The following is a 27,877-nucleotide window of genomic DNA, read 5'->3' on the forward strand; positions in this document are numbered from 1 at the left end:
GAGAGTCTACCATTATGGCTTCATTGGAAACTGGTTGGATTTTCCTGGATATTGATATTGTTGCGGTTAGCTTTCAGCAAATCATTCCCGGCATCAATCATGTGTCCCTGTTTAAGCAGATCCTCGTGAATACACCCACACATTGTCAGTAAGATTTTTTATAGCAAAGTGAAGCACTTCATTTACTGCCAAACTATTAAGTCTAGCAGCTACTTAGTTGTTTAAAACACTGGTGGTGTATAACTGACATATTCCTACTGCTATTAGATTTCAGAGGGGCGGCGTTACCCACATTAAACAAGGAATAACATAGGTCCAAAACGGAATTATCATCAAGATCTCCAAATGATGCATGTGAATCCCTACATGCTTGGGAGGCTGCCTTGGGATTAATTCGCCACTATTTGACCTTCGTCTGCTTTGGCAGTCTTCCCTTGTGTTTTTGGCCCGTAGTAGGCTGGAATTTTCCCATCCTAGTTTGGTGCAAGGCAGGTTTTAGGCCCTTGGGAGGATTGTGTGCATAGTCGTTTTGCGCATTTAACTGGTAGTCGTCTAATTGGGTAAGACGTTTATACCCATATGGTTTACTTTTACGCAAGTTATAATTGTTCGCCTTTGGAGAAGGGCCTTTGCCAGGCATGACTTACACAATACTGTATAATATAGTTTATGCTGGCAGAACACGGGGTGTTACACGTGTTCAAAACCTACCTTACCTGATGCAAGGTTCAAGCTAGACCAAAGTTTCCTCTTCTTCCTACACACGGCTCACAAGAACATGAAAACACACAGCAACACACTGCTGTGCCGAGAGCAGCATTAGGGTTTTTAGCTCCTTGTGCTGACTCTGCCCCTCCAATAGTCCGCCTTCATAAGCCAAGAGAAAAACAAAAAAAGAATCCAGAAACTCCACAAAAACAAACAGCAGTATAAACTAGACTAATTCATTGAATCACACAGGCTTTAGCAATACTAAGGATGGTAGCTAGTCATGAAAGTGAGTTGATGCTATGGCGATTTATGTTGGATAGGGGGGAAGGTGCTTGATTTGGATATGCTTGTGGTGGATACTGGTAACTTGGGGCGGTATGGTACAGAACCCGATGTACATTGGAGGGTTTATTATTTATTTACAGTCTGGATTGTTCCGGACTGCTGCGTTGTTGATATATCGCGGTTTTTGTTTTTTTGTGCATATTTTGCCTTGTCTGGTTTTGTTACCCGTTTGTGGGATGTATCGCGCCTTAAAACACTAGTGTATATGCGCGTTATAAATGCCATATCATACTATGTGATGGATTTAATATGGCCCAGTATTCAGGGTTATGGTTTATGAAACGTCAGTCATTTCTATTTCGTTGATTGAGGAAAATAATACCTGCCGCTTCTAGAGCGATTGTGGGTTTATAGAGAACTTGATTGTGACTTTTGTAGGGAACGAATGAGCTGTCAGTTGTGACTTGGAATGTCAAAGGTCTGAATTGCCCACGGAAGAGGAGAAAAGGGATGGCTAGGATACGGAGAGGGTGAAGGCAGACTTGATCTTTTTGCGAGAAATGCATTCGATTGATGGATGAAGCCAGAAAATATCTGATATCCTCGTGAATTGTAAATTGTTTTTCAACAAGGTCAAGAAGGGTTAGTATTCCATTTAGAAAAGATAGAGTAGCAATGGATGGCGAGTGCTGCATGATTTTTGTAGATTTAATATATAGTGGTAAGGTCCTTACGTTGGGCTGTATATATGGTCCTTGCTCGCCAGGAAAGTTTTTTTTTTTTGTTGTTGAAGAAATTACTCCAGTTATTGTGCGATATGCGTGGAGAAGCACTTATTTTAGGAGGCGATTTTAAATGCGTTATTGACCAGAAAATTGACCTTACTGGCCAATGCAGGTTCCCAAATGTATGTAAAGAAAGTAACCTTTTTCTCCAGAGACTTGACTTAGTGGATATATGGAGGGTTATGCATTTTACTCGCCAGCTCATGACTCATTTTCTAGGATAGACTATATATTAATATCCGAAAAAGTAATGGATGGGGCTTTGGTGTGGACATTAGGAAGCGTGAGATTTCAGATCATGCGCTGTTAGATCTCAGTTTTGATCTTGGTAGGGAGAGATGTTCAATTTAAGGTGGCGTCTTAAAGCAGGGATTTTGGAAGATATTGACGTGGTGGCAGGTATTCAGACATTTATAGAGTTGTTTTCTAGAGAAAACATGGGTTCTACGAATGCCATAATTGTGTGGGATAGTTTTAAAGTGGCTATGAGAAGGGAATTGATTAATAGGACTTCCCATATTAGGAATAAAGATTTAAAAGAATTGAAATCACTTGAGACGGAATCATCCCGTCCGCAGAAGAGATACAGGTAATCTGGGAAAGTCACAGATCAACTGAAGGTGGCTCGAGTTCAAGAAAACATAGCTAATAAAATGAATTAAATGGCAGAGAAAGTTATGAGACATAAGTATGAGACAGAAGTATTGTGAATGTGTAGATAAGAATGGCAAACTGTTGGCCAGCAGGTTGAAGGGGATAACTGAAAACTCATAATCACGGTATAGAGGATGAACATGGTGGAGGAACATGGGTCATTTGGTGGTGAAGAGTGTTGATATATGCAAGTGCTTTCAGTCTTTTTTATGAAACACTCTATACAGAGGATGCATTTCCACTGGGGTCTGATTTGGAGGAACCTTTTGAATTTGTTGAAATTCCTGTGTTGACACTGGAGGATAGTACTGCTTTGGGTGCTCAAATAGAGGTTGAGGAGGTTTTGTTGGCAATTGAACAGCTTCAAGTTGGAAAACCTCCAGGGCTAGATGGCTTATCAATAGATTTCTACAAAAAATTTGGATCAGTTTTAGCTCCCATTTTGGCGAGTTGTTTAACATTTTTATACAAGATGAGGGTTTACGTCCATCTATGTGAGAGGCCTTGATCACATTGATTCCAAAACAGGGCAGAGATCATTAGAAATGTGGGAACTACAGACCCATTTCACTACTTAATGAAGAAGTGAAAATATTTGCTAAAATATTGGCAAACAGGTGGGATAAATATATTGGGGGTCTAATTCATGCATCTGAAGTCTGATTTATGAGTGGCAGGTTTGGGTATGATAAGATTAGGAACATTGATGTGATGAGTTGTTCGCTAAGAAAAACTTGAAACTGTGTTGATATTCATGGATGCCAGAGAAGGCGTTTGGTAGAGTTAATTGGGAATTAATTTACTAGGCAAAAGATGGGTTTTGGGATTAACTTTCTTAAGGCAGTCAGTTGGCTACATAATGCAGTGAAGGCTAGGATTTGGGTGAATAATGAATTATCTGACTCGTTTACTCTTATGCGAGGCACGAGACAGGGTTGCCGCGTACCCCTTTTATTTAATATCACTTTAGAGTCATTACCAGCTTATATCCGATGTAAGGAATTAGTGGTGTAAGATTTGGGGAAAAAGAAGTCAAAGTAATCTCTTATGCAGATATGGTGATTATCCTCTGTAATCCGGAAGGGGGTAGTGTGATCCTGAAAAGTGCATTTGAAAAGATAGGTAGGCTTCAGGCCACAAAGTTGATTGGGATAAAACCGAGGTTTTTCCTCTTTCAGCGACATGCAGAAGAAGGGACTTTGCAAAATGGAATCGTAAATGGTTGGAGTCTCATGTAACATATTAGGGATTTATTTGATCAGAGATTTGAAAAGAATTGTAGAATTTAATTTGGATAGGCCGACAAATGTTAAAACGAGACGTAGGAAAATGGGAGTGTTTAGCCTTGCGTACCTGGGCAAAGATGAATGCTATTAAGATGACTATTAACAAGTATACTTTATATTATGCAATCATTATCTCTCAGATTCTCAAATGAATTACTGAAGATGATTGATCAAGTTTGTCAGGATTTTTTGTGGGGTGAGGAGAAGAAAGCCAAAATTCATAAATTTACCCTATCATGTAGTATTCAGGAGGGGGGGGGGGGTTGTTACCCAGATCTTGGCAATTATCAAAGAGGATTCGTATTGTAGCAAGCGGAACATTAAGTGTTACCTGACAATATGTATGATCCGATTTGGTCATCAATTGAATAACATCTACTCAATGGGGAAAATGCTGAATATAATTGAAAAGTTACCCACTACTAATGGGATTTGAGAAGTACTTATCTTGTGGTTGTCTAACTTTGATAGGAACTTGTATTTACATTATAAAGCTTCTCTGGCACAATACTGGTCTCCAGATTGCAAACAAGACATTATATTGGTGTAGTTAGATTTCGAAAGACGTTCTGGAAATAGGAGATGTACTGCGGGATGGGCAAATGATACCTTTTGTGGAATTACAACGTGTATATGGTTTAAGAGAGGGGTAGATTTAGGGTACTTGAAACCCTTTTACTACAGAGAGTGGACATGTTATCTATATGCAAGGAAGGCATTGTAACAAGAGTAAGACCGACACAAGGGACCACAGTTCAAGAGTGTTCATTTAACGAGGACATGATAAACGCCTATCTAAACCTAAGTCTACAGATGGGCGCAAGCTATGAGCATGAAATAATAATAATGCAGTCCTAGTGGAGTCTCGTCAAAACCCAATCCTTACTGTTAAACATACATAGTGAGGGGTAGTGTTCATGAAAAATAAAGAAGTGTTCACAAAATGATATATGTCCGGATGTTCAGGCCGTTGGCCTCCCTTCCCCACGTTTTCAGTGCAGGACAACGTGGTTCACTCGAGCAAAGCACACACTCTGGCTTCTTCAGCAGAGGACACAGTTCCATTACCAGCATCAGGGCCTTCTGAGATGCAAGTCTCTTTCATTTTCAAAGATCTCTTGACTCAGAGGGCCTGATGTACAAGAACAAAATAAACAAAGTTACTTTCCTCTTTCAAGTGTTCCAATTCGGATGGCTCACCCTAGATCCCCCTCAGCCGGGCTCAAAGCCCTTTTTATCTCACAGTCAGTATCGTGGATCCCCCTCTTCTGGGCTCGGATCCCCCTTTTTAATTTTTGGAGAATACTCTCTCTGGCGACTCGCGGTTCACGCTGGATCCCCCTCTGCCGGGCTCAGATCCTTTCTCTGTCACAATTAGTCTCCCTCAGCCAGGCTCGGACCAATTGTAGCACGTATTCAACTATCGAAGACTTTCAAATGTGCACGGGATTTAGCTTGACCCATTGCAGGACCACTTCAGTCTCAGAATTTCCCTTTCAATAGTTGCCAATTAGTTGGGTTCCTGACAGAGACCTTCGAGTGAGCACCCACGTGGCACCGGACCACTGTCTATGGTATCTTATTTGGCATCCCCAAAGTTCAATCAATCCTCTGTTTTTTAATTATATTTGTTCGTCCCATACGTTTCACACACTATTCTCTTTAGAATTCATCATACAATGTTGCCGCTTGCAACTTTGGTTCCAACACAGGCTGGTTTGGTATCAGTCTCTCCCACTCACCGGCTGGGCTGTCTTTACTGGCGCCGCTTTGTTGTAGCAGTCGAGGACAGTACCATGGTGGCAGCCGCTCCTCCCAGTCTTGGTTATCGATGAGGGAGAGGCCCGGGTACCTGTGAAACATAATGCAGGTTTGTTCAGCTTTAGTTCCCGGTCTTAACTTTCTTACTTTCCAAGGTTCGCAAAAGTAACAGTCTGAAAAGGTCAACATTTAGAACAAAAAAAAAAAAAAAAAAAGTGTACCAGAAACTCAAATCTCATTATGAATCTTTGCCAATATTATGCCAAGAGCCAACACTCCACAGTGCTCATGCAAGCGAACAAATGTTTTTTTAGGAATGCATTCACTTTTAATTTCAATGTGTTGGAAGAACCGTGCAGCATTTCATGCCATTGTTTGTCTCTATCAACATACGATGTATTGTTCACAAACATCGAAAAGCTGTCCATTCTGTTGACTAATAAAGTGGGACAAACTAGTAGTAGGTGTTTTAAAGATTCTGTGACTCCTCCTTGTTTACAAAACATGCATCCTTTGCCACCCTGCCTGGATTTAAAATAAAAAAAGTTATAAAAAAAAAACAAAAACATGCATCCATTATTCCCCCCCGATACTCATTCCGCTAATTGTCAAGATTTCATTTGTATTCAGAACATTAAACCTGAAACGCATTGTGAGGTTTCTAAATTCTCTTGACGGATATTTCGTCAGGTATTCCTCGGGTTTTGGAGAGAATTTCCAAAATGAGATGCTTTCGCAATAAAGTTTAGAGTTTACCAAGCAAAGACCTTAATGTCAGCCCGAGATCAAAACATTTTTTCCTCACAATCCTTTTTCAAGTTGTACATAAAGTTTCCATTAGTTGCATCGCTCATATGGTAGTACAATGGTTTGTTCTGAGCAACCAGATATTTCCTCAGAGACAGTTTTCTGTTAATCATTATACTGATAAGTGAGCTTAAGCCCAATTCATAATTTATCAGTTCAAGCGGAAAACACTTTGGAATATAGTATAAGATTTTCCGCCAAATCATCGCCTCCAATTTGCGCAGTATAGGTTGTATTGAATCAGGACAAAATTCACTCCTGTAAGTTAATTTGGGAATTACCTTCAGCCTATAAAACAAAATGCAGGGGGGCTAGAGTGAATTTCCCAAATTTTCTTTCTATGGCTCTTATTTGGTTTATCGCTTCATTGACTTTCTGCAAAAGATTGCTTTTCAACAAAGCATGCGAGTAACTAGCAAAAACATAACCCAAGTAGCACACTACAGCTTGGCTTTTGATTTTGAGAGCACTACAACACCAGCCCGAAAAGAATGGGGTCACACTTTTACATCCAGCTTGAAAGATGATGGTTTTGCTGGGGTTAATTTTTAATTTCCTATCTTCTATAAAGTTGCCAAAATCATTGATTAGTCTCTGCAAGCCTATTTTTGTGCAGGCTAGTAATTAAAAATCGTCAGAATAGGCAACCCATCTAATAGTTGACCCTCCAATCTTTGGTCCAATCATACCACTTGTGTTTAAAAACTTGCCTGCTCCCGAGACAAAGGTTAAAAAGTGTAGCTGCCAATCTACACCCCTGTTTAAGGCCATTTCCAGTTAATATAATATTGGACAGGAGACCGTTGTTGTTCAGTCTGATCCTCATGGCTGTATCTGAACATAAGTGTACAATAAAATCTAGCAACCCTCTTTCTATCCCCAATAAGTTTTTCACAGCATTGGTCTATCTACAAGGTTGAATGCAGAGGTTAAATCCATCGACGCTATGTACAGATGTTTCATTGCTTTGTTTGACTAAGCTCAAGAGTTGAGCCACCATAAAACCACCCGCATCAGTTCCTGTCGCTTTTCGAAAACGGTCTATGATGTAATATAGAGTTGTCATCCATACAGTGAGTTTTTCCAATACTATAGCTGAGAACATTTTGGATTCAACATTCAATAACGTTATAGGACAGTAATTTTTAGGACATAAGTGATCACCTTTCTTGAACAACAAAAAAACATAAGAACTTTTGCAGTGATTGGGTACCCTCTTTTTTTTGCAATGTCTCTAAAAAGTATATACAATAGTTTGGACCACACGTCAACTTTACTTTTGAGATTGGCAAAGGACAGATGATTGGGACCTGGAGTGGAAGTTGATTTGGCTTTTTTAATTATGCTTTTAATATTACAAAATTATATGTCCAGATTCCAGTCAGCCTCTGTGTGCTCTTCCAGAGTCCACTCAACAACTGAGTTCCTATATAAGGAACCAAAGTATACAGACCATATCGCTGAGTCAATTGGGTTTTTGTTTGTAGCTGTTGTGAGCTTTGGTTGCTATTTATTAGAGCGCAGTAGTTGCCAGTATTGTTCTCACTCATTGCTTTAATCATGCATTCGCCATCATTTTTGGGCAATTACCCCTTTGATGCTTTTAATCCAATTTTTATAAGTTTGTTTACAATGTTTGATCTTAGATCTCCTCTCCAGGTCATCAATATTCTGCTTCTTTATACAGCAGGTTGCCTTTCTTAAGTTAGCTTTTGCAGTTCTTATGACTTGCGCTTATGTATGCTTGTGAGCGTGATTTATTACTCGTTTACCACTTATAAGTACATTACTACAATCTAGCATTTTTTCTATGTATTCCCCAAAAGCGTAGACAGAATACTTGACAAGCTTATTTTCCTAAGTAGAATATGCATAATCTTGTGTCAGAATATAATTGACCTGTAGCAGATTCCCTCGAGTCCACTTTACTCGCTTACCACCATTGCGTGCTTCAATTTGGAACGGAAAGTGTCGTCGTCCCCCACAAGCCAAACCCCAGGGAAGTTCAAGACATAGCAGAGCATGATCACTATTCATGTCGCTTTTAAGCTCATGATTTTTGTAAAACAAGTTGTCAAAGGCACTTACAAATATATAGGCTATAATGGAGCAAGCGCCGCGGGCCGCCCATGTGAGTGAGATGTTAAAGATCGGCTTTAGGCCCCAACTCCTTCCAAAGTATAGCCATAGACAACCTCAGGATTTTTTGTTTTGAACATTAGGCGGAGAAGCACGCAACAAATACAAGTCATCCTTTTTTAGTGTGCAATCAGCATTGAGATCACCCACAAGTAGAATAAGACCCTGGGGGTGAATATCAAACCACCTGCCAATCTCATTGTTTAAGCACATAAGAAACTCATCCAGAGCACACATACTCGTGGTGCATATGTTCCAATACACATAAAACATCAGTATATGAATAGTTCCAACATTGGTTAACAATTGGAAACTTGCACGAATAGAGCAGTCACTCACAAATGTGCTATCCTCTAAAATAATTGTGTTGTCGTTTCTGGATGCAGACATAAGTCCGCCACTTGGTCTCCCTCTAACATTTTTTTTAGCTGGTAAACAGATTGTGATGAACCCATCCATGTGTAAATCAGAGGTGACCCAGGTTTCTTGTAACATGATCAAATTTACCTAATTTTACACCTTCCGTAGTATCAAGCAGAAGATGTTTATAACCCCTGGTGTTCCATGAGACAAGGTGAAAATAATTCGCATTGCTAAAGTGATTTTGGTGCCAGTTTTAGATGCTCTATTGATTCCCGCAAAAAGAGAGCAAGCCAACGCCATTCTTGCATGTCTTTTAAACAAGACTTGGCTTCATTTATGACCTGGATCCCTTCATTATCCAGCGGGGATGTACCATCTTTTTTTTCCACCCTGACTCCATTTGTCCCTAGATACATAGTTGATAATTTGTTACATGGTAAGTCTGCATAAGGTACAATATTAAAACCTTTTCTGTAGGGAATCCACTTTTTCAATAGCAAGGAGCGAATCAGTGGGGACTTAATAATCAAGCGCACATAATCAGTGCAGATTGTGAATGAAATCCACCAATTTATCAGACACAGTTCTTGAATATCACTAAATAGATTCAGTATATAGGGTCTATTCTGAGATCTCGGTCCGCCTTCCGCGAATACATAATACATGACTATGCTATGCTCATTAGGGAAAGCGGGGTCTCTGAAATGGCTTGATGGTTTCATTTTATGGTTATAACCACTGTGTTTAGTAGGGACATTAATACCAATGGTTCCTCAGCCCATTGTATCATACGTCCCCTCTGAACTCGGGTTCGGACCTGCATTCATTCCTGTCTGAGGGTTGGATTTTATCTCAGCGGACGGTGCCCCATTGTCCCCGTTGTATCTTTTCCTTTTTTAATATGTTTTCAATCATGTTGCTAAGGGATTTTTCTGTAAGACCCTCAAGAGCAGGGCCCGAGCCGAGCGCTGGGATCACCAGCTCTGGAGGGGGCTGTACATACTTCTCCCTTGAATCTTCTTTTCCATGCCGAGGGTACCTGCATGGCTTCACTTGCAGGAGCACTGGCCGCAGTGGGACAGATGATAGGCTGTGTGTTGTCCAAGCATATCACTGGCTCCACTTTTGAGTGGGGGCGGGGGGGTGCTGAAAAAAATAATGGACCTGCTGTAGAAGGGGTATTCGCACGGGACTGCACATCAGGGTTTTTAAATATATCAAATATACCTTCCACCCACTTTCCATCTACCTAAGGTTCCTGTCTATCCTGTGTCACCTCTTTGTGTTTTAGTGCATCCATTAATCTATTAGGCCCTTCAGTGTACTCCTTTTCGTTGTTACTTCACGTTTCCATTATGGGCGAGGCATTTGCACATAGTTCATGAAGCCCCGTTAACAGGCTAACTTTTTTATTTTCTAGGGACCTTTGGAATCTTTCTCATTTTGATAATCATCCATGTCATCACGTAGGTCCAGGTCTCTCATGAACTAGTGTTAGAACCCCTGTTCGTGTTTTTTTTCCTTCTAACTTTCCTTTCTTTTTTGTCGTCATTTCTGTAGTCAAAGGCACGTTCTCTGTGCTGTGAGCGTCCATCATTTTCCTGGTTGTGTGGGTGTGCTGTAATGATGGGGCGATCGGCTTGCACCACATCCTGACTCAATAGGGTCTGATCAGGTATCAGGATGGGTTCGCAGCCAGAGTCATTCACCTGTACTACTGAGACATTAGCAAAGTTGTCACTGCTTTTGTGTTCCATATTGGTTTTTTTCTGCCATCCCACTCACTCATCATTAAGCAATACAAGTCAGGCATAGCTGTGAGTGCCAGAACTATTTCATTCAGAAGTCTCGACTGTTTCCTTAATTCTATGATCAGACCATTCACACTAACCTGTCCCCTATCCTCTGGTTCACTCCCACTCGAGGTATCAGGACAAGCTGGATTCTCCGTTATGGTTTCTAGATGTCTGGTAAGGCCCATGAGAGAGTTTAAACCCGAGCTAAAAATTTAGGCTAGAATTCAGATATGGGTCAGGTAGTGGCTGGAGAATCGGATTTCCCTCAGCCTCATATAAAGACTGAGGAGTCAGGAAAGCCATCATTGCTTAAATTTTGCGCGACATCACCTACAATTAGGTTCCCCTGAGCGCTTCAATTAACTCGTCATCAGTATCAGACGATCCGGGCAGGGCGGTCGCCAATGCCAACGCCATACTAGCGCGGCGTGTCAGAGTCTTGGGTATGAATGTAGCTTTATGTATCAATTTACTTTTTGCAGACGCCATTAAGAGAAGTAAATGCACATATTACGTTTCCTGCAATGCGCGTTGTCAGTGTACCTGCTGATGTTAGTGTTTGGTTATGCCTAGGTGACACCCACTCCAGTGCCAGGTGCCTCCCAGGCACAACAGGCTACTTATGAGGCTACTTGCAGAGGCGCGCGCAGCCTCAGCCTTATGTAGTCTCCTCCCCTAAATCAAAAAGAATATGTGTAAGTAACTGATGCAATGGTTATTTCAAATGTCCAGCTACTAAGGATAAAGTATTTATCAGTGTTCACCAGTTTAGGCAGTCCACTTTCACAAAGCACTGCTTATCTTCAGTAACGCAAACAAACCTTTCTCCGCGTCAACCAGCATGCAGGCAGCGTGCCAGGCAAAACAGGCTACTTATGAGGCTACTTGCAAAGGCGCGTGCGCGCAGATGGCGCGCGGCCTCAGCCTTATGTAGTCTCCTCCCCTGTGGGGGGGGGCGTATCCAGTTTAGGCAGTCCTTTTTCACAAAGCACTGCTTATCTTCAGTAACGCAAACAATCCTTTCTCTGTGTCTTTCTCCGTGTCAACCAGCGTGCAGGCTGCGTTCCAGGCACAACAGGCTACTTATGAGGCTACTTGCAGAGGCACGCTCTCTGGTCTCGCAGTCTTTCTCCTCGTATTAAACTGCCATCTTGGAACCACAGTTTCCTTGTGTGCTTTGCCTCGCTCAGAGTGTGCCTTCGTGCTCTGCCTTTTAACCGTGTGGGGAAGTGTAATGGAAGTCCGGTGTAATGATCAGTAATTGCCTGACCATTGTATTGGGACATGTCAGGTACACGGCTCTGGTGTTAGTCCGTTTCCGAGCTGTCCGAGAGAAAGTGTTTGCGTCGGGAAAGGAGGCGGGGGGCGGCAAGTTCCTAGGCATCCTACCTGGTAGAAGGGGGAAAAGGTGTTACAGGGAAGGGGGTAGAGCATCTCACCTTCCGGTGTCCCACTTCCACTCCGGAAGACACTCATCCAGGTGATCCTTGTGCACTGGTCCACCCCCAGAAACTGGATCCAAAAGCGATGGCCATGTCCTGGCCTGATGGATGACAGATCCCCCGGGGACAAGCAGGTGAAACACTTTCAGGTTTCTCAAATATACCAATACAGACTGAGCCAGCAGGATGTGCTATATTTGCTTCATTGCCAGGCATGGTATCCACATATCTAAACTTAATAATGCCTATGGATGCTTTCAGTATTGAATCTTGGGGAAAAAATTGAGGGAGGCATGGGAAGATTTGGGATGTGAAATTATAGATAGGCGTGGGAGCAAATAAGGCGGGCAGGTTTTAGGATTAAATTGGATTTCAACTTGAGACGCACACATCAGAAAGTTGTGGGATGCTTCTACTGGACTCCGGTGTGACAGTGACTTTTTTTGGGAATGTGGAAAGGAGGGGGGGCACCATTATACATATGTTGTGGAATTGTTCTAGGTCAAAGGAGTTAATGGTAATGTATTGGACAGAATGGACACAATACAATCAGTGAACATTCCTCGAAAGCCTTTGCAAACCCTTTTACTGCCTAGTAGAAGAAGGTGTAGAATTGCTGAACGATGTATTGACAAGGTGCTGGTAGTGGCGGCAAATTCTGAAGTTGTGGAAAACAATGAAAAACCTGCAGGCAAAGAACTGGGGCGAGTGATGTGCAGGGATTGTCAGACTTTGAGAAAATGTTGTTACAGAAACAAAATCAAGAAGATCCCTGGACATCCTTGCATAGTTTATAAGGTGGTTGAGTTTGATTACATTGCGTGTGACTTGTAATTGGTTACCCGACAGATACCTTAACCAACTTAAAGGGATGGTCTAGTAAAAATTTTTATTTAGAAAATAGATAGGCCACATAAAAAAAAAATATACTAGCATCCTCCGTTTTAAAACTTCCTATGTAAAATTTTGAGCTATTCAAGCTCAAAATTCGAAAAAGCAAGCACAGGGGCGCAGCCATTTTGTGAAATGGAGGCCCTCCTGTGCTGGCTTTTGCGGCACTAATGAAGGAAAAGCCAGCCAGCTGTAGTAAACAAAGTCTACCGATGGGTGGCTTTCCCTTCATTAGTGCCGGGACTCGGAGGACGCGGACCGGAGACCAGAGCAGGAAAGCTGCAGCTGAATCTCAGTAAGTGCTATTTATTTTTTTTACAAAAAATAAGCACTAGCAGCGTTTTTTTTTCTATGTTTTCTGGGCTGGAGGAGCCCGGAAAACTTAGAAATAAAACCGCAGCTTTAAAAACGTTGCATTTATGTTTGCGGTCGCTTTTGAAGCGTATTCCACCAACTGCTCTGCCAATTTGCCCATTGATACGGCCTGTTCCAGGCAGACCCAAATGTTCTACCTTGTGGATGTATCCTGAAACTCCTCTGCAAAATGTGTTCTGTGATCGTTTCATAAAGAATGCTGCTAGGAAATGAGATTATCCCTCTTTTTTTTTAAACGTTTCCAGTCTTGCACATTTTACGTCAGGCACCTATATCTTTAGGTTTTACTGCTGGTGATGGGAAACAGTTTTTGTAGGTTAATATCAATGCTCTTGAGCTCCAATTTCAATCCTACTTCTATTTTAATATACCTTTTACAGGGTTCAAAATTGCTATTTATCTCCTAGTTATAGCCTGGCTGGATGCACCAATAGCTACCAGGAGCTGCATTTAGCTCCCAAGCCACTCTGTGCCATACAAACATAACTATGTGACATTAACTGTGTGTGTTGGGAATGAGCACTGGGACACATCTAGAAGACATGTAAAGCATAATGGGGCATCTATGATGCTCACAAAGTTATAGTCTGCATTTCATACAGTAGTTACATTTGTGGCAGGATATAGAATATGTCCTGGTTCCCCAGTGGTAGCTCCTACTTCGTGGGTGATGCCAAATATCCAGAGCTGCTTTCAGCTCCTGTAATCAAATCTTTGTGATCCCGGTTTTACAAACACACTCTTACTACATGCACCTCGAAGAACGTGCCTCACCTCAGCTTGAATCCCAGTTTTATCTTTATCCTCTTTTCCCACCCCCACATATCCATCCAGATTCCTCTGGAGGCTCTGACCTAGTTAACTCTGGTAGGGGCCCAATATTCCAACTTTCAGACAAGCCTTGGTGCTTTGAGACAACCATGGTGGCGATTTGGCCTAGAAGCTCCAACAAACCTTCTAGATGCAACCGTCCTAAGCGAAAAAGATCCCACTGATACAAACAGAAGACACACTCAACAATTGGAACCAAACCATGCCACCATAAACCTTATCGGTCTACTCGACAAAGAGACTGACCAACAAAGAACCACCCCACCCAACAGACTCAACCAGGGAAAATCAACCTGGAACGAAGACCCAACCAACACCACAATGGTCAGAACAAACATAACAACCCGAAAGGGAAATCAAGCAAGCTACACAGCAGCCTCCTCAACGTTAGATCCATGGCAAAACACAACAGAAATCCACGACGTAAGCAAAGGAGGCACAGACGTGGTCTCCCTTACAGAAACCTGGCTATCGGACAACTATAAAGCCATCGCGAATGAAGCAATACCCGACGATCCTAAAACTACACGCCAACAGAGAAAACCGAAGAGGAGGTATCGCAATTATACACAAAGAACACATCTGAGCATCTCGAATCATCACAACAAACACGGAAGACTATGAATCCCTCCTCATCAAGATAGAACTCAACCACCAATCCAACATAGTAAGCACAAGCGGGAAAATTGAGGCGGGACCAAGCCGCCCCCGCGACTGAGAAGCAGCGTCTCATCTGAGAGATCAGGAGGATGCAAAGGGGCCATACCCGTAGCCCACTGAGAGCTGTGCAGCGGAGAAGAGCACCCAAAGCAGCCAAGGGTCCTGGGCAGGCCTCCAGATAAGGTGGGTACCAGGCCTTTTTACGCATTGAAAGCAAATACAACAGCTTTACAGCAAAGGGCAGTGCAAAGGTCTAGTTTCTATCAAGTAACCGGGAGGCTTCTTTTGATTTTTATCTACATTGATGTAATTGCAAGCCACCTCTGTAACTGAATGCATTTCTCTGAAGCCTTTCAAAAAAAAGAAACTGCACACTGTGATAAAAGGAATGGTTTCTTTCCATTCAGCTTTAGAAGCACGGCGCATAATTTCCTAGAATTTTAGGATTGTATAATAAGATAGAAAACTAAGTTGCAATTGAGAATTAATATTTTGTAACAAATTATGCTTTTTTTCCAGTGAAAGCAAACCAGTATTGCACGATTGTATTTTTCAGAGTTCTGGTGCTGTGTGCATAATCATGCGGAGGCAGATAATTTTTGCACTGATAATTAAATGTGTAAAATGATGACTAGGCATACTCTAGATTACATCCATTCAACCTTGCAGTCAATGGGGTACATTACTATAAAATGGTCAGTGGCAGCAGAGTCTTTGCTCAAGGGTGAGTGATTGTCATTACACCAATCACAGGTGTTCTAGCCTCTCAAATATTCAAGACTACAATTAAAACATCCAAAACCTGACTCTCCAGGAAGTGAAAGCACTGTTCAAAAACAAACAAATGAAAGTTACATTTGTCAGCAAAACCTGTGCCTGGGATAATCCAGATAGGTATTTAACTTCATGTAGTGCTTCATAAATGGTTTGTCCAACATCTAGGTACTGTGATTATTATACCTCAGTCAATACTCAGTTAACCGACCTCTGAAGGATGTTAGCCAATAAGATAGCTCAGCCGGTTGAGCACTCATTGCTGCAATCTGCGCGTGATCTGTAGGTTGCAGGGTCGAATCACGGAAAGTCCAACTCAGCCTTTAATCCTTTCGAGGTCGACAAAGGAGTACCGACTTTGGTTTGATGATAATTGTGATATATGTTCCATGTACAGCGCTTGGCCAAAAGCGCTATATAAATAACCATTTGACCATTAGATTAGACGTAGAATTTAGCATGGAGTCATTGCTTCTCTGCACTGTTGTATCATAACATTAGCATACCATTGGGTAGTAATAGCTCCAGAAAATGAGGACTCATTAAACATCAAATGACAATTCAGCTATCGTACCTCAAAACACACAATACAATTCATGTTTGCTTTACTATGTAATTGGCTAGGTTTTTGTGATTTCAACATTTAAATATATACAGGAGAGATCAAAAGGCCAGACCTTAGAGAAATAATGAAAGGTGTATTCTGTCACAATGCAGAAAGAAGCCGTATGGTAATGATTTCCATATGCATGCGTCGGCTGGATGTCACATGCATTTTACTCTTGCAAAGGAAAAAAGTCATTTTTACTCTCAAAGTTTAAAAACAGGGAGTAAAATACTCCCACCTCAATATCAGCACTGGGCCCAGGAGGGGCTGCACAGCGAAAGTTAAGAGGCAGGAAGGTGGCGACCCAGAGGGGCTCTACTTCTCCACCCTCCCTCCTCATTGGGGGAGCACAATCAGAGGTCAGCGTGCACCCTGACCCAAGGAAAGGGTGCAGGCAAGCAGATGCTGACCAGTGCAGGCAGTGATCATCAGGCAGTGATCACCAGCTTTGAGCAGAGTGGCGGTGAGGAGTGGGGGAGCGTGGCGGGGGGGCACCTGCCCAAGCTTTGGAGCCAGCACTTTGCAGAGAAGACCAGGGGAGAACCTGTGAGATTATAGCCAGGGCAGCTGGAAGCCTATTTTAAGTACATTTTGGAGCTGCATATAGTGCCTCAACCAGCGTACCTCCATCCAGAAGCACAGCAAGGGAGCAAGAGGAGCACCACACATAGGAGACAGTGAACAGTGGGGCCCTGGCCTCCCAGGGCCAATCCCGAGGCCGAATAGAGGGCTAAAGAGTGCATCTACATCCATGGTGGGCAAGGAAGAATAAGGGAGAGGCCATTTGGTCAGGCTCGGGGGAGAGTGATCCTGGCACCAAGGCCAGGAGGAGGGTCCTTTGAAACCCGAGGAGGACGACAAACAGTTGCTCATCCACACACAGTTAGAGGGGAGTTCCAAACCCCCTCCACAATCAAGGGTAGACCCAGAAGCGGCAAGGAGGTTCCTACGCCCTGAAAAAGTAGCCAGAAGAGGTCTGAAGGGTGCAACACGATATCAGGGAGAAGAGGGCACAGGGCTCCCCCCCCCCCATCAGACCTGCCTACGCACCATGTCCAAAAACATGGGGAAGGACATGTAAGTTCATCCCAAGTTAGTGAAGAAACCACAGGAGGGCAATCTGCAGAGACTCTGACGTAGAGACAGCGAGGTACTGGCTGGGGGAGATCAGGAGCCCGGCGAGGGGAGGATTTGGGGGGCGCTGGCAGGCACTGTAAAATAATTAGTGGTCACCCAGGAGGTCCTTCGCCGATGCTTTCAGGAATTTGAAGACAAGAAAGCGAAAACTATTCAATCGCAGTTGAGCATGATATGAGCGAACTGTCCCAATCATTTCAAGCAGTGAAGGGGGACATAACGGAAATAGAGGAGCAGACCGCAGAGGACACAAGGAAGATCGATGAGCTGATAGAGAAATTAGCAAGGGTCCCGCAGAACCTCGAGATTCAGAGTGAAGACCTTGAAAACCGCTTGCGAAGATCTAAGTTCAGATTAAAGAGCCTCGCTGAGGCGGACAAGGATCTATGGGTATTGTACAAATTTACCTGCTCCCAAAAGTTCGACCCCCAAAAGTTCAACCCCGAATTTTCTATATATATGTGGGGGGGTAAAGTGAATAAAACATGTATAGGGGTAAGGTGGGGGGGGTCTCCCCCCACATATATATTTTCTGGAAAATTGAAGAAACAAAATTGACTTTTGGGAGTCTCATTTTTCCATTCGGTAAAATCACATAGATCGGATCTATGCACGATGGCACAGCAAGTGCTCAGAGGCCTGCTGGAGGTGGAAGACTAGTAGGGGATAGAGCTGGACCGCATACACAGAGTGGGCCCAAAGAGGGGAGAGCCAGGGGCCAAACCCAGAGATTTAGTGATGGTCTTACATGAGTACAGGCAGAAGGAGAGGGTGCTGGCGGCTGCCAGGAGGGCCAGATCAATCAGCTACAATGGCTCGGAACTTCAGCTATTCCAGGCCCTAGCCCAGACCACCCTGGTGAAGCGTAGGATGATGGGTCTGGTGGTGCGCACCCTAATGCGAGCGGACATACGCTATAAATGGACCATTCCCTTTGGACTACTGTTCGAATGGGAAGGGATACAGCATCTGGTTACCACCTGCGAGGAAGGTACTGAAGATTGAGGACGATGGGTCACCAAGGCAAGAACAAAGACCGGCGAGAGAACCGCTCAAGAGGTAAATGTGGGAATGGACTAAGTTTTCGAGAAGGGGCTAAAATAAATGGGGCCTAAAGGGCCCGGTTTAACCCCCACCCCCACCCGACGAGGGGGCAAGAGTGGAAGGTGCCCACACGCCCATCGTCACAGGAGCCCCACGCTGAGGGGAAAGGGGGTTACAGGAGGGAATGTTGTAGCCCGCCTGGGGGAGGTGGGTGGTAGAGGATGTCTTGGTTTATCTACATGTGTCTAGGGGGACCCACACAGGTTTACTCTGGATTGTTACAAGGGCTCAATTCTAGAATGATGGGTCGGGGGAGGGATCTAGAGGCTGGTTGAGACTGCCCAGTGCAGGGTGGGGGGTGGGATGGTGAAGGGAGAGGGGATTCGAAAGTGGGGGGATCTCAACGGCAGCCACTCTTCATTAGTGCGAGCCGCATAGTAAGACGACCCATGGGAAATAGGCAAGTGCTCTGGGTAACCTCCCTAAACGTCAGGGGCTTAATTCCCTGGTTAGGAGAAGGAAGGTGGAACAGTTCTTGGGGTGGGGGGTGGAGGGCGAGTTTGGAATTGTAGCCCTCCAAGTGACGCACATTCGGATGCGAGACAGGCATAAGCTGAAAATCAAGGGGTACCGTTATCTGTTCCAATTCAACACCCCAGGGAAGACGGGAGAGTTAATCGCTTTTCGGGACATCCCAGACTTCCAGGTCATAGCTATAGAGGATGACACAGAGGGTAGGTATCTGGCGTCCTCTTTCCAAGGGGAGAAGGGGACATATATAGTGGCAGCAATCTTGCGGGCGACAGACCAAATTGGAGACTTTTTCCAAAGGGCTGATATTTGTAGGCAACTTTAATCTAGCGTGGGACCCAAGAGAAGACAGGAGCGCAAGGGTGTTCCACAACCAGGTGGCGCAATCTGCCTGCTTGAATGAACACATGGCCCAATTGGAGTTTGTAGATGGCTGGAGGGAACTGAGTGGGTAGGGGGCTCCACATTTTATTCCCACGTTCATGGATCCTTCTCAAGGATAGAATACTCCTTGATTTCGAGGTCACTATTGGGTTGGGTCGCAGGGATAGAGCGAGGAGTGATCACCCCGACAGACCATGTTCCCATAACGATTACCTTAAATATGGGGCAGAAAGAGCCAGGCCTATGGAGGTGGAAGTTCCCTAGCCACATCCTTAAGGACTGAGTCCTCTGCGAGGACATGAATAAAATCTTGGATTACATTGCACTTAACGCAACAGAGGATGTACCCAAACAGGTGGTGTGGGACGCGTTTAAGACTACATTGAGGGTGTGGGGGGGTGCTCATTGCGATGAAGTGCCAGAAGTGCCCAAGTGTGCTGTTGTGCTAATGGTGCTAGTGGTGCTGCTTGTGGCTCTGTGGATCTGTCGCAAGAGGAATCCCTACACTGTGGAAGCGTGTGCTGTTCTCCCATGGGTGTTCCACCCGCTTGCCGTGTGAATTTGCTACTTTCAAGTAAAGACTTTGAAGCTTTAAACGAATATTCAAACCTCCATGGTTTCTACCAGTTTGCTAAAACTTCTCCTCGGTTTAATCTTACAGAGCTCTCCTCGCCTGGGCTCTGGCTCCGCCTACTTTTCCCAGCAATCCTATAATTCCTACGTGCTCGACACAAGCGTGCGCACCCAAAGTGCACCTAAGTGCTGTTTGGCTGTGCGCGTGGCAGACTTTTCCCTTAATATCGCTTTTTATAAATGCTACCGTCTCTCATGATGTAGCCCATAGCATTTCTGAATCAACTGTTTGCTCTGTGATATGTTATACATCAGTGATCTCTGAAACTGCGCTCCACTGTTGTATTCGAACGCGCAGCGTTTCCGCCAATCTGTATATTGTGGCATTGTAAGGCTCTTCGGTTTAGGGCAAGTCTGTACACATCTGCTGCGGTTGAATAGCGATCTTGGCCTGTGTTTGAATACTGCAATTTGCCTGCTTCATATAACACTGCTGACGTCAATCTATCTCTCCAACTACAATTTATGGTTTTGTGTTTGTTTTGATCTCCCTTAGCACCAAGCAGGCTTTGCTTTGCTATCAAACACTCCTAGCATACACTGGGAAGGCAAATGCCGTACTTGTACAGATATCAGAAGAAAGACACAGAGAAGTCGGTGCTAAGGATCGGAGGATCTCCTTAAGGTCTCACCTCGAACTTTTGTTTTGCACGCCTAACACGTATATCTAGGACTTTGTGGGGGACTGCGCCGCAGGCGCATTTGTATTGATCCCTTACTCCATGTTCCTACCACTCCTGGTCCGCTTGGTGATTCTCATAGTAATAACAATAAAACAAGTGGAGTTTTTTTTTTTTTTTTTTTTTAAACGCACTCCCTGCAGTGAGTGTTCCTATGTCGCCCGCCGGCATTCCACGCAATATAGGTGATCTTGTGTGTTCCACAGAAGGAGTGATAACAGAATAATACTTTAGCATTTATATAGCGCTACAAACCATCAGGTATCTGAGCGCTGCTTATTATTACCCACGGTGTGTGGTGCTCATTTATTGACCTCGGAAGGATGAAAGGCTGAGTTTGAACCTGCGTCAGCAGGCTCTGCACGGATGTCAAAGCAAGCGCTCTACTCGCTGTGCCACTTGACCGGCAATGGATGTTGTTGGGCTTAACCAACAGATAGAGGATGCAGTAAATAAACAAACTCACTTATTTCCTTTACAGGAGGCCCATGATATAGAGTTTACAGTCCATCCAATACTTGCTCAGCACTTTACAAACATGAACAACACTATTGGACCATTGCATTCCTCTGAATATTTGAATAAATACATTTCTGATGTATCCATGTTAGCCCCCGCCGTTTCGGGGGAACTGGGGAAAAAGGGTATGTCTTTCTTTAGGACCATCTACACCTGTGATTGCATTCCGCAGAGGTATTGATGAAGTGCATTTTTTTTGTAATGAGAGGTAACCCTAACCAGAGATTCTGTATGTTTCTAATACATCTGATACTCCTCCCATAGAAAATGCATTTATCCCCTCCGAGAGCTCTCCTATTTGAAAGTCCAAAATTCATTTGGAGGAAAGTGTCACTCATGAAATTGATAATGATAATTACCAGATCCGTCCTACTTCTCCTCAATCTGGTAATATGGGCTATGACCGCCAAAGGAAAATCCTGATGCTCGATCCATTGATTTTTTTCAGATTTCAATAACCAAGACCACGAGTTTCCCGTGTAAACCCGTTGGACAAGGGTCACGAACTTGGAACTAAAAGACAAAAAAACTTTGATTGTTGATATAATGGCCAAACTTAATAAAACGGATTTATGTGTGCTAAGGAATTATTTACTGCAACCAATTCATCACATGCTGTATCCTTAGCAAAGCCTGTTTTGCTGTCAAAGGCTTTGCAAACTTTACCAGCTGAGACCCCAGTATGTATTTCTCAAAATATCAATGTACAGATTGTGACCCGCCAAAATCGTACGCCCAAGTTCTTACGGCTTCCACTTCTTTTCAGAGCGATACACAGCACAATGAAATGTGGGATCTATGGCATAATGTGCTAACAAATTCTATTAAAATTTGTGAAATGGAAAATGCAATTGAAACCACAAAGGTTGCGATTATTTTGCATTTATCTAACAGCTATTCTCAAAACGCATCCATCACAGAGGAAATTGTTCCTCCTATTACACATCTAGACAGTCCCTCTGCTCTCATTGACCAAGACGATATATTACCTGGGTCAGGTGTAATTAAGGAGATGAGCAGGGGGACCCAGCGCTTACCACAGCGACTGTTTCCTCTGCACACCACCGCCCCATTTACTGACGATCACTTAATGGGGACACACATTTCATTTTTTTATTATTACAGCTTTGGAAATTTACCCTGTCTGGGCAGCAAGCTTTTCACTTGATACGAATTCTAAAAGGTTAGTTCATTAGTTGTGAGCTAGTAAAAGTGTAATTCTTAGTTTTCAAAAAAATACAAATTAAAATAATTTGAATATATTTCAATTTATATTTTACAGAAAAGAATTCAATACTCTTTAAAACCTGAAGAAGGGCATTCATTGCCCGAAAGGCGTAGTTTAGAAGATAGGCAACTAAATTTGGAAACATATGGATCACGTGAACAATTAACAGTTTGTAACACATGAGAAATATATGTGAAAGAAATATTGCCAAAAAATATATATGAGTGAATAATATTTTTGTTTGTGATGTATAACTTGAATCTATGAAACATTAATGATTATATGAAAATAAATGTCTTTTTACGACTATAAAGATGAGTAATATGAATTAACATGCACCAATTGAATGATGAATCACTAAGTTTTTGGTAATTGCAAAAGAACCCGGAGCAAAATTTGTTTTGCCTTATGTTGTGCCTCAGTTTGTACAACGAGGTTTTCGGTGTACCATTTCTTTTCACATTAATTAAGGAGGAGAGCCATGATGACTGAGGCCGCTTCTTCTCCCACACAGTTTTTGTCGCGCAAAGCTAGACAGCTACAGAATCGAGCCATAGAAAGATTGGCTTTCAAGAAAACTCAAAGGGCTGAGGCTCTAAAAAATTTAAAACAAAAACAAAAATCAAACCATACCCAAAATGAAATTGCATAGCTCGAATATTCCAAATCTTTCCAACCGGTCTAATGAGGATGGTATTCTTGATCTAAATAAGCTAAATGACGAAAGTCGTCTTGCTCTTCAAGTAAAGCAAATACCATCTATTTCTTCTGTAAACTCTGTTGACCCTAACAAATCAAATAACAAGAACACTAAACAAAACACTAAGAAGGGAAAACAGACAGACTTAAGGCAAATAATCCAGCTGATGCCCATAAGAGTGGCGAGTACCTTACTCTTGAAAATTCATCTTCAAAGTCTGATCCCTCTTACCTTAACGTACCACTCGCTAAACCACATACTCTCTTTACTAAGCACACTCAATTATCGTTGTTCTTTCCAACAACGTCAATAAAAAGGGTTGGCTCTAATCGGCAGTCGATAGGGATACCCTTGCAACATTGCTCCGAATTTGCCACCATCTGTCTGTGCACCTGTGGCATTACCTATTAATTTACTGCCAGTTGTTGCGGCTCCTGTGACGAATGTAATCGATTCCTCCCTTCCTCCTGGAGGCACGATTTTTGACGCGACCAGCTCTTCTGGTGGCACTAGTCCCGAATCAACTCCACAGGTACTCGCTGGCCAAATGCTTGATGGAGCTAATCGACCGGAAAATGTAAGGACTAAATTCACCTCACAAGCCATAAATACAATGGGATGGGTAAGCGACCCTGCGATTAACGGCGACAGGAGAATCAACCAAGCCTTTATTTTGCATGCTTTTAATGATATACCACCTCTGAGAATTCTTAATTTGGCAGACCTCGATTGGCTAACCCTTAATAACATAAATAATCACAGAATGATCTCACATTTTCATTCTGCCAATATTGCTAAACGAGTTTGAGAGTATCGTGCAGACTTAATTCAACTGGGCTTGACACCCTTTTTGTTTCTTTTGAACAATGAAGCTAATGAATTTATCGCTCATCTGGAGACAGTGAAATAGCCTCCTTCGGCTGTCCTTAAAAAAAATTACTAATGCGGATATACCGGATGAATCTTCTAGGGCATAGCTGGTATCGCTCTCCAAAGTAATAAAAGACTGGTCATGGCTGGAACCTTTGGCAAAAATCTTAATGCCAAAAAGTGATTCCAAATTACCGTAGCCATTCTAGTTTTACAATTAGGTCATGGAATTCTTGTGGATTAAATAATTTGTTATTCTGGCTTAATTCTAGATCAACTGCCACTGACTTTGCAATTTTATTATGTCAAGAAACCATGAACCTCAAAATATTGTACATTAATGGCTATACTACCTACTCTTTTCCGGCCAGCATCGGGCTGTATGGCAGGCCATAGGGTGGTTTAGCTATTTTTCTGAACAACAATATGAAATGTTCATCGAGAATGAAGTACATGATGATATTTTAGCCGTAGAAGCCGTTTTGTCTCATGATAATACTAATTTTCTCATAGTCTCCTTTTATTGGAATAGTTCTCGACGAACTCTTGACCAAATGTTTGCAACATTGGAGCGGATACTAGAAGAAGCATTTGTATATAACCCCAATTATAAGATTCTTGTCGGGGGCGATTGTACCTCCACCTTACCTCTCAAGCATATACTTATGATTCTGTTGGTCAGTCTAGCTCTAACAAAAGTGGTAGAAAGTGGCTTGAGTTTTCTGTTCATTGGGATTTAATCTTTCTTGATAAACCTTTGAACTGTTCTCCCTTTACCTGGCAAAGCGGGACGAAGAAATCACACATTGATTTTTTTGTAGCCTCTACAAACCTTATTCATGCTTGCACTCCACTTCCGACTATTGCCCCGGGGATAGGGGATCATTTAATCATATCCCTTACAATAAATTCACTTGGTCATGTTCTTTATCTCAATGAAAACGTGACATATAGAAATGGATCGCTTTGCTCTATCCATACGTTGGAATCCTCTTCTGTGTAAGAAGCTGAACTATATGATTCAGAAGGTGTATGTCTCCAAATTAATTCCACATACGAAAAATAATACCTTACAATTCGTAGAAAATCAGAATACGCAATCAATGAAATGCTCCACCTACTTTTTTTAAAAAACATAAAAGTCCAAAATCTCTCCATGCTCATAGTTTTAATCGACAAATTTATTCTTTGGAGAGGGAACAAAACATGCACATAAGAGCACTAAAACGTGCAAATTTGCCTATTGAGTCCTATGTTCTGCAGAAGAAACAGATTGCCAATTCGTATAGGAACAAAGCGAAAGGGATAAAATCTCTTACACAATCATGATAATCAAAACATTTTAGGTCATCTATGTATGAACAACAGATGGTCTGTTTGGGCGGCGCTCAGAAAAATCTCGTCTCCCTCGAACGTATCATTTCAAACTTCAGCTGATATATGGATTACCTACATAATCAACACATTTAAGTTGCCTTTGGAGTTGACACATTGAATTTAATCATAGTCTGAAGAATTTTTCTGGGGCTTGTCCGTGGTCTCTAATAGATGTTAAATGTGCAATCTTGAAACTGAACCATTCTAAAGCCCCTGGACCAGACGGCATACCTCCATGCGTCTTGAAACAGGATCCTAAATGTGGGCACACATTTTGAAAATCAAATTTGACAACATCTTTCGTACAGAGACTCTGCCTGCCACGTGGCTTACTGCCACAATCGTGCCGATTTATGAAAAAGGTAACCCGGACAATCCGGCTAACTTTCGCCCCATTTCGATCTTGGATTCATCAGCAAAGGGGTTTGAAATCTTAATTCTGAGCGAAATGGATACTCACATAGTCAACAATAAAGTTCTATCTCGTTATCAAGTTGGGTTTCGGAAGCAAATGGGGACAACCCTAAATGCTACAGTTTTGGCCCATGTTTTATATAGATCTAAAATTGCAGATACGGGTCCCATTTACATGGCATCATTGGATCTAACCTCTGCATTTCACTGCAATATTCTTAATATTTTATGGACAAAGATTATAACATTGGGCTTTTCCTTGCAGCTAATTTCTCCAATTTCGAAACTCAACACAAACACAAGCTATATGATTAGAACAAACGAACAAGGAGCCCCAACCTGCCCTGTCCAGACTTTCGTGGGGGTTAAACAGGGGTGCAATTTAGCTGCTACCCTGTTTAACCTCTACCTCTGTGATACGGACAAGATATGGGACTCAGCAGTCTCTTTTCCTTTGAGACTAGGCGGGTTATCTCTCAACTGGTTGGCGTTCGCAGATGATATTTTACTATTTGATCGTACTCCATTTGGCCTACAGGCTAAACGTCATCTTTTTGCACAGTACGCAAATGGTTTAGAATCGATTATCGAATGCCAACAAGTCAAGGTTTGTTCTCTTTAACTTAAAACGAAAGGTGTCTTCTTACAAGTGATCCATTAATGATCCATGCAGCAATGAATGGTATTTTCGAGAACCAGATGCCAGACAACATAGGGATGGCCATCCTGGGAATGGGCGGAGTTCTCGAAAATCTACCCGGGAGAGCTCAAAAAAGACATACGTCATCCTGATAGTGGCGACAACGCTTATGGTGGCACACAAATGGAAACAAAAAGATGCCCCCACAGAACACGAATGGGTTAGTAAAATCAGGAACTTCTGTGGCACTGGAGTGGGTGACATATTTGATTCAAGGGGATCACCAAAGGTTTCTCTCAGACTGGGAAATTGTCCTGCAGCGGGACTCGCGGGCCGCATGGTGCCCAAGGAAAATGTGATTGCTGGGTCTGGTTTGAGTACACGTTCCACTTGGGGAGGGTGCCTTCACAGGAAGCTAGGAGGAGATATGGCTGAAGTTTCTTGGGGAGGCAAGGACTATGGGGGCAGGAGGTTTCTCAAACGGTGCAAGGGCCCGTACAACAGCTGGCGGGAGCTGGCCACGAACAGAATCTTGGGACAGGGAGCCATCTACAGAGTTTAAGGATTTGGGTAGGGAGGGTAGAGGGGTGACAGAACTGGGTGCATTGTTGGTTACATGTGTTGGGATCAAGGGGGTGAGAAGGTGGGGGCGTGAAGGGGTGGGGGTTACATGTGTTCTTATTGTTGAACATTCCAATAAAAAAAAAATATATACATATATATATTTATTTTTTTTAAGTGCTGCCCTCACCAGCCAAAATCAGCTCGCCGGCCCCGCACAAACACACCTAAACACACATTCTTTGACTCAACATTCACTCGCTCATTCACACACAGCATTCACTCACTCATTACATGAGAGGATCAAAAGTGACCACACCATACATTTGATATCCCCCTGCACCTGTTCCAAATAGGCACATGGAAATATTTTTTTTCCTTGCACTTTGAAAAGTGCATCTCTTTTGAAAATCGGGTTTTACTTGAAAATGCCCAGAACCCCCTTTCCACCCACTGCCTTGCGCAGTTGTGCATTTGATGGGAAAAGAGCACCTCAATGTGCACAACTATGATGCACATGTTCAAATGTGCTTTGCGCCACGGGTCACCACCTTTTTGGCGTAAGTGAAATGAATGAGCATCCCATCAGTTGCATCAAACACGTTTTGAAAATCGTGGCACGCCGGTTTACCCTACTGATTACTTTTTTACGTTGTATGTTCATTTCAGATAGTGTGGTTCGAGCTGTCAGAGGGGAATTAGGAATGGGAAAGGACAAAACGAGAAGGAAAGGGTGCATGGGGTTTTACTATTTCTTCAGTCATTAACCCCAGATTTGCGCGTGCATGAGCAGGTATTGTGTCAAATACCATTAGCTCCAGAGCAGATACTGTGACTGGAACCGTTAGCCCCAGAGTACACACTGTGCATGCCATCATTCAGGTATTCAGTCATATGTAATGGATTTTCTAAACTAGAGGGTAAATCCCTACTCTGTCTGGGACTGCAAACAGATAATCAAAAAAGAAAAAATGTCCCGACAAGAAAAAAAT

The 27,877-nt window shown here is 42.8% G+C and overlaps 1 protein-coding gene across 2 annotated transcripts in view; it reads right to left on the bottom strand.

Annotated features, from left to right (window-relative positions):
- The window catches only part of RFWD3 (ring finger and WD repeat domain 3), a 580,144-nt gene that overhangs the window by 548,551 nt on the left and 3,716 nt on the right, over positions 1 to 27,877 (bottom strand). Inside the window, exon 2 of one of the 2 annotated variants that reach the window (XM_069604082.1) lies at positions 5,464 to 5,573. The exons of the other annotated variant lie outside the window; for it this stretch is intronic. The gene's annotated coding sequence lies outside the window, so the exon portion shown is untranslated. The remainder of the gene's footprint in view (positions 1 to 5,463; positions 5,574 to 27,877) is intronic. 2 annotated transcript variants of the gene reach the window in all.

This window comes from Ambystoma mexicanum, chromosome 1p (genome assembly GCF_040938575.1).
Source record: "Ambystoma mexicanum isolate Mex_15411 chromosome 1p, UKY_AmexF1_1, whole genome shotgun sequence".
Taxonomy (NCBI): domain Eukaryota; kingdom Metazoa; phylum Chordata; class Amphibia; order Caudata; family Ambystomatidae; genus Ambystoma; species Ambystoma mexicanum.